This window comes from Lissotriton helveticus, chromosome 8 (assembly GCF_964261635.1).
Source record: "Lissotriton helveticus chromosome 8, aLisHel1.1, whole genome shotgun sequence".
In the NCBI taxonomy this organism is placed as follows: Eukaryota; Metazoa; Chordata; class Amphibia; order Caudata; family Salamandridae; genus Lissotriton; species Lissotriton helveticus.
The window spans coordinates 1,186,126,795-1,186,140,878 of NC_136069.1; positions in this window are offsets into that span (position 1 = coordinate 1,186,126,795).

Genomic DNA, 14,084 nt, shown 5'->3' on the forward strand with positions numbered 1-14,084 from the left:
AGCTGTATCTCCATTTTATCATTTGGCTGCTTTTTTCCTCTGTCCTGTCCTCCACATTCTTTCAATCTATCTTCTCTCTTCTTAATGCTCTCTTCTTCACATCATGGCTGCTTTCTCTTTGTATCTGATTTGCTCTCCTACTTTTCTTCCATTTTGCTCCCTTTTATCTCTCTCCTCTGTACTCTTGCTGTCTCTCATCTCTAACACTGCTGCTGCCTGTGACCCCTTTCGTCAGCCTGTACATGTCCCTGCTAATTTGAACTCTGCGTTTTCTTGTTGTAATTCCTAAAGAAGCGGAAGATGACGTGTTTTACTTCCTTACCTGCACCGAGTGCAAAAACAAAATGTACACCAACTGAAAATGCTTTTTTGCATATATTAATCAGTGTGGTATGACTGGGTTTATTGCAGAACAGGCGGCTGCTTGAGCACAGCAGGTCATGTCACTGCTAGTGCTGCCTGTAATTAGAAGGTCCAGGGATGACGGCGGCATCGGCATCCACTGCTCAGCTTGCTGTGATCCTGCCTGCTACAGCACAGGCATTGTCCCCAGCAGTAATGCTGCAAATGCCGGTAAGTATGGCTGTGGTGCCTACCGGACTCACGCATGCTCAGCAATTACCATGCTGGGGTGCAGCGCACAGATTCTACTGGTGACGCCATGGCGTACAAAGGTTGTGTTGGGCCAAAGCCGCATCAAGCACATTGAGGATAGCAGCCATGCATGGCTGCCGGATACGATACTTTGGCTACGCAACAAGTGGAAAGTCCACACTTACTTTCATTTATTCTTCCTCAAGAGCCCTCACTCCCAAGTTCCAAATGCGCTCTTGTAGCTTCCTTGCCTCAACTCAGTCATGAGCCAGCCCCCAGCTACAATTATCCAATGGGAGGTTAAGGTTCAGGCAGTGGCAGGGTACAGCAGACTAGGGGAATAGAATGCAAGCCATAGTTTGCCGATGGCTTCTTGGATTTGTGATCAGCGTGATGACATCATCACTAACGTGGTGATACACAATCATGCCTGCCTGGACAGGCATATGCCGGCCTGCCTATGAACATTTACCAGCCAGTCACCATGCAATGTATGTTATTCTTTTTATTTTGAATTGAACAATTAATATTGAGACTACCACCTGCAGGTTCAGAAATGGTAGCCCTGGCCCTGTGAAAGAAGTTCAGGTGCTGAGCACCTGAAAGCACCTGCTCAAATTAAGCACTGCCTCTGTCCCACTCCATCATCCAAATCTTTCTCACATTTCTCTGCCGATATATCCCCTCTCTACAATCCCCTCTTCTTGCCTTGCTCATCTGTTGTAGTCCCTTTCACACCTGTCTCTTTATCTTTGCTTTCTCCAGTGTCTCCATTTGTCTCTGAATCATCTCTCTCTTTCACACCTGTCCCATTCTTTTCTCTGAGTTATATCTCATTCAAGTGTCTTCTTTATCACCTTTCACATGCGTGTTTCTCCCTCAGCTGCTGTTTCTCTAATTTATATCTTTCTGATTAGACAACCCTCTGTTTCTCCCCTCCGTCTGTATCTTTATAATTTCTTTCCCACTTCTGTCTCACCCTCTTTCGGTTGCTCAATCTCTTTTTCACCTGTTGTATTATGTTTTTCTGAACCCTTCAAGCCCCTTTCGTCACCACTGCATCACTTTCTTTTGACTCTCCGGTGGCGTAGCACCATTTCCCATATTTGCAAGGTGGAGCTAAGCCACTTAGCGTGGCTTAACGCCACTTTGTAAATATGTCCCTTTCCGCCACAGTCCTCTGTGGCAAATGGCCCTTCAATGGGCGTTGCTGTGGGTGTTCCACTGCAACACCCATTGCTTTTTGACTCTGCCACAGATTTACAAGGCTGAGGCAATGACAAAAACAGCGCCATTCTAACACTATGGATTACCAGGAGTTAGAATGGCATTACAAGGAGAAATTATTAATTTCTGTTAATTTGTTTCTCTTTCATTGTGTGCTGCATTTTGCAGTACACATTGAAAGGGCAAATCACCAATATTTATTGTTTATGTGCAAAAAAGGTGTCCCTTTCTGCACATAAAAAATCACCCCGTGGTGTAGGCACCCTTGCAACATGGTGGCAGGGAGCCTGCGCTGGCGCTAAGCAGCTTTTTTTGTGCAAGCGTATGGGGAAACATAGGAGTGCGCTGTATTCTTGTGAATAGGGCACATCCCTGTGCTTTAAAAAGGACAGAGAGCGGTGCTGCTGAATTTGGGGAAGCTCCATGCTCCAGTATTTTCTTCTAAATATGCCCCTATGTGTTTCGACCTCTCACACATGTTGATCACTTGACTGCTATCACATTGGTCTTCTCTCTGATTTTCAGCTGCATCTTTATTATGGCTCTAACACACATACAGGCCCACACACCTGTCTCCATCACTGACCTGCCACTCTACAATGTCTTCTTCCTGCCTCTACTGGGCATATTCATCTATTTTTCCTGTCTCTCCATCTTTCCCTCTCTCTAAGTGGTTTTGCTTGGATCTCTCCTTTGCTGATTTACCAACAGCCATGGAGACTCCTTTTTGCCTGTGCCCTCTCTCCACCAGCAAAGTAAATATTTTGCAGGTTTGTTACTTCCTTCTGTGATGCTATTGCAGGTTGTTTTTCATGCCTTCCTGTGCTACAAACATACTCATTGCACTGATAACTCAAAACACATTAGACCTTGCCAGCGGCCTCGTAGGCTGCTATTGGAATATATCTGAAGACCTAAACTTTCCTGAGCTGACAGCACTGTCACAGTCATTCATTTATAAGCTGCACCAGGGCAGAGACTAAAGTCCTCTCCCCTGTGAACAGAAACAGAAGACGGATGTTCAATTAATAGAATAGAAGCAGAGGGCTGGCTCGCCAGTAAAGGCCATAATCATCGCCACCCCAATACCACCAGCTTATTTCAGTAAGCAACTTTTGAACAGGGACAACACCAGTGGCGGCCTGTACAGGACGGGGGTGGTGGGGCTTGTGTGGAAGAGGGGGAGGAGGAAAGAAAATAAGGAAAAATGAAAATTCACTTACCTCAGCACACCGTCTCTCCCATGTCATCTCTCCTCCGTCCACTTTGTGACTTGTGTGCAAACAGGAAGCACCCAGGCTCCCCTAAACCAATCACAACACTGCAGAGCAGCATTGTGATTGGTCTGAGCACCATGGTTCGACACTTAGACGGGCACAGGGAGATGTGCATGTTCCTCACCAGGCTGTGCTTGCAGCCTGGTTGGGAACATGCAAAGTGTGCATGACAAGGGCCAGACTGGCTACCGGGCGTTTTGGCATGCTGCCGAGCTGGGGGCTGATTTCGTTGCTGAACGAAATTCGTTTTTCTTCATTTATTTCGAAGCACACGCAGGTCTCCATCAACGAAATTAGCCCTCACTGCAGTGACATCAGCCCCCAGCTCGGCAGCATGCCAAAACGCTTGGTACCCAGTCCAGCCCTGTGCATGACAGTTTTGCCGGACCAATACTGCCGGCCAAACCATCATGCACACTTTAGAGTGCAGCAACGAATCCTCCTCCCTGATGTCAGGAGAGCCAAGCCCCGCCCCAACCTAACCTGGCTGATACTAAAAATAAAATGATATTTTTTTTTTCTTGTACACAGCTCCGAGAGTAGTGGGGCGATGCTGCTCCGCCTTAGCGGAGGAGCTCCTACTGGACAACACTTCCTTTAAGTGAGAAATGAGAGGGACCTTAGGGAACCATTGATTGTGGCCCCAAAGTACTGCAAAAGGCCCGAAATTCACCATTTCTTAAGGAGCTTTGTATCAGGAAATTTCTTTTTTTCCCAGAACTCTGTAAATACTTCCACCATTCCTTGAAGGCGCAAAGCCTGTCAGCACACTCTTGACTCCTCTAAATCTCCACTTCTGGTACAAAACGCCATGTGTGACTTAACAGATGATCTCCTTAGAAAAACAGTACTGGAAGAATTAACCCCTTCGGGCGGATGACGAGCTCAGCTCGTCATGGGCGTAACTTGCGCTACGCGGATGACGAGCTGAGCTCGTCACGTAACGCGGGTTTTTTAACATCCCAGCGCGCAGCGGGAAAACCGCTAGCGCGCATGCGGTTAAGGAACGAGCTTCAGCTCTGACAGGAATTTGAAAATGTATGATATAGCAACTGGAACGGGTTACACATTCCTTTCAACATAAAAGCTTGGCCATCTAGACTGGGCTTACTTGTAAATCTTGAGGGTGTCTGAGAGTCTGCGAAGCTGCTAAGGGATCCTCTGAGTTTCCTGTCAGAACTGAAGTGATAGAGCAAGGCCTATAATATACTTACTCCCTGTTAGAGGCCAGCCATTTTGGCATGTCATGCTTTCATGGATGTGACACCGCAGTCCGAGTATCACCTCATTTCTAGGCTTTTGAATGAAATTCAGGTGTAGATATCCATTCAGCCTTGGTATGAATATTTATTATCAATACAGCTTTTCAAGTATCCTTAGATTCGCCCAACAAGGACACCCTGGGGCATATTATCAAGAAACGGATTTAAAATTATCGCCTCTTTAGAGGGAGGAAACTATGGGCTTGATAATATGCCCTTGTGAATTCCCATAGAAGCCAATGTTCTGGTGTGAACATGGGCTTCTATGGGAATTCTCTCCGGCATATTATCAATCCCATTAACGTCGCTTTAGCGGTAGTTTCCTGCCGCTAAAGCGGTGATAATTTTAACTCAGTTTCTTGATAATATGCCCCCCTGTCCTTTAAGAATCTTTTGGGAAATAAATGATGCTCTTGTCTTTGATTTATTATTGCGGGGTATCTGATGTTCGGGCATTGGCTATATATAGTAGGTAGATATTTCCCACCAAAAAGTGTTTCTTTGTAATTTCTAGTAGAACTAATAATTAACCCTGGGAGGAGACCTCCGCTCTGCCCACGGAGTGTGCAGAGATCCGCGTTCCACGGAGAAGGCAAATCTCCGCACTCTCCACAGCGGAGCGGATTTGGCCAGACCCCGGCTCCAGTCCCCTATACTAACTATTAATTCTACATTACGTAAAATTAAATTAAAACCACTTACCTGACATGCGGCGTCCTTGGGCTGCCCTCCTCCTCTTCCTCGCCGTGTGGGTAATTCTTTGAGAAAAGTGCGCATGCACGCGCGCATGCGCCTTTCTCGCAAGAAAGGTGTAGATATCCATTCAACCTTGGTATGAATATTTAATATCAATAAAGTATTTCAAGTATCCTTAGATTCACCCAACTATGACACCCTATCCTTTAAGAATCTTTTGGGGGAAATTAGTGATGCTCTTGTCTTTGATTTGTTATTGTGGGGTATCTGATGTTCGGGCACTGGACATAGTAGGTAGATATTTTTTCCCACCAGAACGGGTATTTTTGTAATTTCTAGAAGAACTAATCATGGTCTCATGTGCAGCATTCTAGACAAAGACTGAGCTATGTGTAGTCAGGCGTCTGAAGGGGTGTGAGGAAAGAATTTGTGACCTGAGACCAACAGGGGTTGGACAGTTGATCACTGCTGTCAAACCAAAGCACCGAGAAGCGGGTGAAGAGGATGGTGCATCAAGCAGGAGTGAATGTTTCTAAATTGAGTGAACACTCCTCTATGGGTACTATACTGTCAAAGGCATTTGAGGTAGGTATATATTTAGAGGACATTATTAACATAGCAGATTGAATGAGAAACTCTGGGGCATATTTACAAAAAAACATCGGAGCACAGAGCTGTGCCAAAATCAGCAGCGCCCTACTCTGACATTTTTTTAAATGCAGGGATGCGCTGTAGTCACAAGAATACGGTGCATCCCTGTGTTTACCCTAGCGCTTGTGCAAAAAAAGCTGCCTAGCGCCAGCGCAGGCACCCTGCTGCCATGTTGCAAAGGTGCCTGCACTGCAGGGGCGATTCTTCATGTGCAGGAAGGGACACCTTCCTGCACATAAACAATCATTCATGGCGATTTGCATGCAGCACACATGGAAAGAGCAAAGAACTAGGAGAAATCAAAGATTTCTCCTCATATTGCCATTCTAACATCTGGTAATCCATGGCGTTAGAATGGCGCTGTTCTTGACACTGCCTCAGCCTTGCAAATCTGGGGCAGCATCAAAAAGCATTGGGTTTTAGGTTGGAACACCCAAAGCAACACCCATTGCATGCCCCTTTGCCACAGAGAACTGCAGTAGGAATGGGCATATTTATAAGGTGGCATTAAGACTTGTTAAGTGGCTTGGCGCCACCTTGTAAATATGAGAAATGGCGCTATGCCACCAGAGCGACAAAAAAAGGGACGCTCCGGTGGCAATAGGGGCTTCTACTTATGCCCCCAAATATTTAAAGAATTACATTTCAAGTCTATTGGGGGAGGGGGGTCTAATGTTTTAGGTTGTCATATAAGTTCATCTTTGTGTAATTCATTAAAGAAAATGTAGATTCTCTTAAACACACAGAGGTGAGTATTATCCGTTGTGACAAAAAAATGGAATTGGTTGCATGCCTATTTGAATTTAGCTTCAATATCTTGTTCGATTTATCTTTGCAGATCATTAAATTGGAAAAGCTATAGTTATTAATATATATTATTTAGTGTGGTGTTGCATTTGGACACAAAGGGGCATATTATCAAGGACAGGCGATACATTATCGCCGCTTTTATCGGCAGGAAACTGCCGATAAAGCGGCGATAATGGCCTTGATAATATGCTCTATGAATTCCAATCGAAGCCCATGTTAGATGTGTTCACATCTAATATGGGCTTCGATTGGAATTCATAGAGCATATTATCAAGGCCCTTATTGTCGCTTTATCAGCAGTTTCCTGCCGATAAAAGCGGCAATAATGTATCGCCTGTCCTTGATAATATGCCCCAAAGTTTTTTGGTGCTGCACTATTTGTTCTCTACCCATTTATAATTATTGACTATTTCCTTAGGAGAGTCACAGAAGCCTAAATTATACATGTGATGGATAAATGGCTCATAAGAATATCCCACACTCCATAGAGAGAGGAAGAGATCAAGAGGAGTCACCAGTAGTTGTATTTAAGGACTGACATTAGGGTTCCTATTGGATGGAGTGCATTGTTTATTTCTACTTCAGTGTTTTTGGGAGTTTTTTGCAAATACTTCTTGGAATCACTGAATTTCTGAGGCAAGAACTTGCCTCTGGTGGGACAGCTGCCCTTATGCTCTTAGATTTAATTGCGGCCTTTGATACGGCCTCACACTATTGGATAGACTGGAGGCTTTAATCTTTGCCAACATTGCTTTGAAGTGGTTATCCTCCTTTATGAAGGATCAAACTGTTCAGGTCTTTTCAGCTAACAACACTTCTACTACTCTAACATTGACCTTGGGGGTTCCGCAGGGGTCCATTTTGAGCCCTCTGTTGTTCAACATCTACCTACGCCCCTTGATGGATGTGACTGAAGAAACTGGTCTCACCGTGTTCTCGTATGCTGATGATTCTCAGATTATTTTTTCACTATCTGATGCTCGAAACAAAGACCCTTCCCCTCTCAGGCAAGGTTTGGCTAATGTTGCTCGCTGGATGAACAGAAACGCCCTCAAACTCAATGGCGATAAAACCGAAGTCCTGATCCTGGGAAGTAACCCTGATCTCTGGGGAGTCAGACTGAACTATTTTGTCTGATGCCCGATGGAGCTACCTGGTTCAGCTATAGGGGAGATGACCGTAGATTCCCTCCTTGGTCGTCACCTACCCAGTCGGTCTTTAGACAGACTTCCTTTCATCTTTCCTGTCGTCTCTTCCCGCATCCTCTCTCTATTTAAGTCTCTCCGTCTCTCCTCTCTCAATGTATTGAGACTGAACTATTTTGTCTGATGCCCGATGGAGCTACCTGTTTTAGCTATAGGGGAGATGGGCCGTGGATTCCCTCCTTGGTCGTCACCTACCCAGTCGATCTTTAGACAGACTTCCTTTCGTCTCTCCTGTCGTCTCTTTCCGCATCTTCTCTCTATTTAAGTCTCTCCTCTCTCAATGTATTGAGACTGAACTATTTTGTCTGATGCCCGATGGAGCTTACCTGGTTTAGCTATAGGGGAGATGGGCCGTGGATTCCCTCCTTGGTCGTCACCTACCCAGTCGATCTTTAGACAGACTTCCTTTCGTCTCTCCTGTCGTCTCTTCCCGCATCTTCTCTCTATTTAAGTCTCTCCGTCTCTCCTCTCTCAATGTATTGAGACTGAACTATTTTGTCTGATGCCCGATGGAGCTTACCTGGTTTAGCTATTGGGGAGATGGGCCGTGGATTCGCTCCTTAGTCGTCACCTACCCAGTCGGTCTTTAGACAGACTTCCTTACGTCTCTCCTTGTTGTGTCTTCCCTTATCCTCCCTTTCTCACCTCCCCAGACACCTCCACTACTTTTCTCTCTCCTTTCTTCCTCTCCTAATGTATTCCCTATTTTTTGATGTATTGTGTAATTGTTGATCTCTTTCTGTTACATTGTTGATTTACATGTAAAGCGCTCTGATACCTTCGGGTCTAGCCAGCGCTATATAAAACTCTTAAAATAAATAAAAATAAATAAAATAATTTGGCCTGCCTTATTGGGGCCTTTGCCTGTTCCAGTGGATAAAGTCAAGAATCTCGGTTTTATTATCGATAAAAAACGTTCCCTGGCACCACAGGTCTCTAAGCTTACTGCCTCCTGTATTTCCATTCTGAAAATACTCTGGCTGATTCCCCTAAACTCACAGAGAACAGTGCTGCAAGCTCTGGTCACTTCCAGATCATCCAAAACGCAGCTGCCCACCTTCTCTTTCGGCTGCCGAAATTTTCTTCTGTCTGTCCCTTGCTGCAGAGACTGCACTGGCTGAGAGTTGACAAACAGATTGAGGTCAAGGCCTTGTGTTATATGTTTTGTACTAAACACGGTCTTGCTCCTTCTTATATCCAAGCCCTGCTGTCTCCATATGTCCCCACCCGTACGCTGAGATCAGCCAACCTTGCACTGTTTTTGTTGCCCAGGTTTCTCAGAGCTCGTCTTAAGGGGGGCTCCTTTTCCATGCTGGGCCCTAAACTCTGGAATTCTCTGCCGTTTGCTCTCAGATCCTGTAACTCACTGCTTCAGTTCCGTAAAGACTTAAAAACTTTACTTTTTAGCAGCCCTGATTAAACCCCGCCTTCTTAGCTATTCTTCTTGCTATGCTATGCTACTGTCCGCCAGTAGCGCCGGGAGACCCTTTGGGGGTAGCTGATCGCTCTGTAAGCTTCTTAAATAAATAAATAAATGTGACTGAGTGTTATTTCTTTGCTGCTGATGGGTAGTAAGGATTGGCAAAAGCATAAGACTTGCCCCCGTGCCTTTATTACTATCCAGACTTTCTTTTACACTGGCCAGGAAATCTAAGGGGCATATTATCAAGGGATTTATCTCCGCTTTTTTGGCTTTAAAAGCCAAGAAAGTGGAGATAAAATTATCTCCCTATCAGCAACAGGGTGCTAACACGCAAATTTGCATGTTAGCACCCTTTTTCTCTATGCTTCCCCTTGCATCTCTAATGAGATGCAAAGGGGGCGTTCCAGAGAAAAATAATAGGAGAAATGTTGTTAAGCGACATTTCTCCTATTATCAAGGATTTCGCTAACCCTGTTAGTGAAAAGAAAAGCAGCGCTAAGCGCGGTTAGCGCTGCTTTTTTTACACCTGGTATTTTCCTGACTTAGCCATGATATCCTATGGAAGGTGGATATCATGGCTAAGTTTATGAGCCCCTATCATCAATCTAACGCCAAACTTCGAGAGATTATCGTTGGTTTTCCAGCGATAATCTCTCATTTGGCAGTTAGCACAAGGATTTTAATCACTTCTGAGATAATCTTTGCTAATAGCAAGTTATCTCTGCGATAATTTCCGGCGATGCTTAGCGTTAAAAAATTTGTTGCTAAGCCTCGTTAGCGATAAATATCGCTAATCGTTGGTAATATGCCCCTAAATTATTTTCTGATAAGGGGTGCTAACTAATCCTGAAACCTCCTCCCTCCCCCAATGCATTTGGTCAACTTCCTACGAAAACGTTGACGTGTGCTAAATTTAATGACATTTGCTGGGACAGATAGTGAAAAACAGAAAATTCCCATCCAGCAAGGGGCACTCAGTCACACTACTTATGCAAGCGCAAGTTCATAGTGGCCCCAAACATAGGTTTTTACCGAGTGTGAAGAAATGTCTTTCTCCCAAAGCAATTGCAAATGTTTTGTACTAAAGTTACTCAGTTAAAATGCAAACTCGTCAAAAATATCATAATGTCCTGTTTATTGAAAGAATGATAAACACAGTCATTGAATTTCAGTTAAAATCAGCACTGTCAATATTTTGAAAATTACATGTCAACAATAATGTATAACAAAACATTTTCTGAGCTGTGCAAAGTACAAAGGAATTGTTCACACTTCGTCAAAACATTTTTAGTGCATCAAATTTGGTATTCTACAGAAAATGAGGCTGCCAATGTGTAGCTTCTTGTTTGTCTCCAGAATGCACGAATCCCCCCACCCGCTTCACATAAACCTCCATGAAGCGCATTAAAAAAGGCCTCCTCGATTCAGGCTTCCAGACTGACAGCGCCAAATGTCTCTGACTTGGTTTATGATCTTTACCAATAGTATTAAATGATGATGCGTTTTTTCAAGCAGTTCCATCAACAAATACAAAAGAAAATTACAGATTGAAAAGGAAAAAGTAGTCAAAAACCAGGATAATTTCAAGAGAACATCAAACATCTAGAACAAAGACTCCAATAAGTTTAAGGAAAATGTAATTCTTGTCAAGTCTGCCTGGATAGATTACTTCTGTGTGTTTGTGTATCGAACACTATGAATTTTCCCCTAAATATTGTCCTGTTTACCAATTTAAAGGAAATTAGAACTCCCAGGTCATTGATATTTCTGAACTTGTGCATGCTGTAGGACAGCAATATTTGTGCTTGAGGAATGACTCACTGGAATGGTTGTGCTTTAGGCATAGATTAAACTGGCACTAATGATGGACCTAATGCTTATGAGTGGTGCACAACAGAGCATTGGTTCTTTCTACTGTTTAGATCTTCAATGCTACTCTGGTGTTTTTCCAAGAAAAATTTATGTCCACGGATATTCAGAGTGAACCCCAAACATAAAGAGGCAGCTTTTTAGAAAAGGTCTTCAGAGATTTCGATTTCTTCAGGGTTAGGTGGGAGATGGTGAGCTGGCTCTCAAGGTGCTGAGGAGATAGGTCTACTTTTCCAAGGATGTATGCCAGTACAACGCGATCTTTTAGATCGGGGTACTTTACAACGCGGTTTCTACAACGCAAGTCGTTCCAACGACTTGCGTTGGAGGGCGCGGTTTGAGGATTAATATAATTTTATATTCCAACACCAGCCCACGTGACAGTAGGGAAGGTGTTGGAATATAAAATTACAATATTCCTTAACCAACAGCGCCATCCAGCGCAAGTCGTAGTAACGACCTGTGTTGTAATGGCAGCGTGGTAAAGGTAGTGCGGTGTAAACAACGCGTTGTAAACGATGTTTCCCCTTTTCCAATACTAAATGCAGGATGCGAGGACTGGGTTTGAGCTAAAAAATACATGGAGATGCGAGACACCCAACATGGGACACAATTCAATTTCTGGGAATGCAGCGGACATTGAGTGAGATCCGCCGCCCTCGCGTGCACGTCGTTCAGTAGAGCGGACTGCGTGATGCTTGGTTGTGTGCAGCGAGGTTTTATACAAGTGTAGATTTGCCAAAAGTTATATAAAGGTATAAATTTGTCAAATCCAATTTTCCCATTTTATTGTCTCTGGACCCAACTCCTGATCTCATGTCTCTGAGCTTAACTTCTGACTCCGCCAACGCCCCCCATAAGAGATTTCAGCCGCAGCCATCTCTGTACAGGCTGTCACCCGCAGAGCTGACAAACCTTTGTGACCATCATACCTGTGACATCATATTCTCTAAAAACTTTGGATTTTTAGTTTTTTATAGGTATAACATCACAGTCATCAAGCAGAACACCCAAACTACCATTCCCCAAAAGGGAGAAACATTTGCAGGTTTGTAGGTCAACCATTTTCAAATAGGGAACACCAGTTGTCACAAACAAAGTACATTAGATTCCAGCTGCTGTTTATGATAATATTGCACAACAAAAAGGTGTGGATGAAAATACTAGAGTCTATATAAATGTATGAGTTTAATGCAGTGCATAACCGTTAAGTGTATCACCCCGCGCCGAAATGCCATTTGAAGACTAGGATAACAACATTCAACAAACCATTTGAAGCGACAAATATAACTCACTTCATAATCTGCATTTAGCAGAAAAATCGGAATATTTCACGTTAACATATTTTTCTCTGTCGAAAATGCTGTTGTCTGAATGGTGGTAATTCTGATGTGAAACATAAACTTGACGGTTCTGTGGCAAATTGTCAGAATGAGTAAATCGCTCAGGTTTGCTTCTTCATCTGAAATGTTTGCCACACACATAAAATGGGATAATGACAACCATTTATATAAATAATGACTTCCGCGATGTGCATTCAGATGAGAATACCGCGTGCTCATATTGAAAGAATCGTTCTTCCGGTTATATATGTTCAATTTAATTTTTTTTAGTTTAATTTTTTTTAGTGTATAGTTGGTGTTATTAAAAAGGCAGGTGCTTGGATGCTGATGAAGAAACATGATCCCCTTAGATATGGTACAGAGAAATTCTGATTCAAGGGCAGACAGGAGTTCGAGCCCAGAGGGGCTTATTTACAAGCCCCTTGCGCCGCCGGTGTGCCACTTTTAATATGGGAAAAAGTAGGTTATTTATGAGATGCGATAGATGGAGCCATGTCTGAGTTTTTGGGGAATAACATGCAGATGTTCGTGCTTAACCCCTTCGACGCTGATGACGAGCTGGGCTCGTCATGAGGTAGCCTCCTCGCACGCTCATGACGAGCCCAGCTCGTCATGTAAAGTGCGGTTTTAAAAAAACTCAGCACAGGAGCGGAATTTCGCTAGCGCGCATGCGGTTAACGCAACAAAATCTCCAAAATCCGCATGCTACAGTAAATACTGTACACTTTTCGGCTGTTACGTTTTGAGAGGCTTTACATGTTGAAATTTAACGAAGGGTGAAGTATTTCAGGCACCCAGCGACCACAGGGTACCTTAAATAACTCCCACCTCGGAATTCCAGCCCACTTATGATCAGGACCATAGTCGTTTTACCTGCACCATTATCAGGACCCGCACCTTGAAAAGGGGGAAAACACGCAGCATTAGCAAAATGCCCCCAATCTAAGGTGCGGAACTCAGAATGTAACAGTCATACTGCACCCAGTCAATACTGCACTTGTGGTGCCGGTGTTCACCGGGTGCAGCATTACCAAACTTAGGGGCATATTTACAAAGAAATGTCAGAGCATGGAGCTGCGCCAAATTTGCAAAGCCGTGCTCAGCCATTTCCAAATTGCAGGGATGCGCCATATTTACAACAATACGGCACACCCCTGTATTTCCCCTGCGCTGGTGTTAAAATTATCTGCCTAGCGCCAATGCAGCCACCTTTGCGCCTTGAGTACCTGTGTTGCAGGGATGATTGTTTATGTGCAGGAAAGTGTCCTTTCCTGCACATACACAATTAATAATGGCGATTTGTTTAGCACATTGCCACTATTTAAAGATTGTTTATGTGCAGGAAGAGATACCTTCCTGCACATAAACAATCATTAATGGCATTTTGCTCTTTCTATGTGTGCTGCAGAATGGATGGGGAATAAAAGTATTAACAAGGCAGTGTTAAGCCACTGAAACTGTCATAACGCTGCTTTGTAATATGGAGAAGGGCATATCGCCACCAGCATGTCACTAAAAGTAAGGTTCTTGTGGCGCTATCCCCTTGTAAATATACCCCTGAATATCAGGCCCTCAGATTGAGCCCATTAGGGAGGTGGGGGGAGGAATTGACCTTTTTTCCCTATTCCAGTCCCTTTTTCAGTCTACCTTTCCGGGAAGTGCACTAGCGTTTTTGGCTTGAGTGAACAGCCGCTGATGAATATATTTATATACAGTTTGATCAGTGT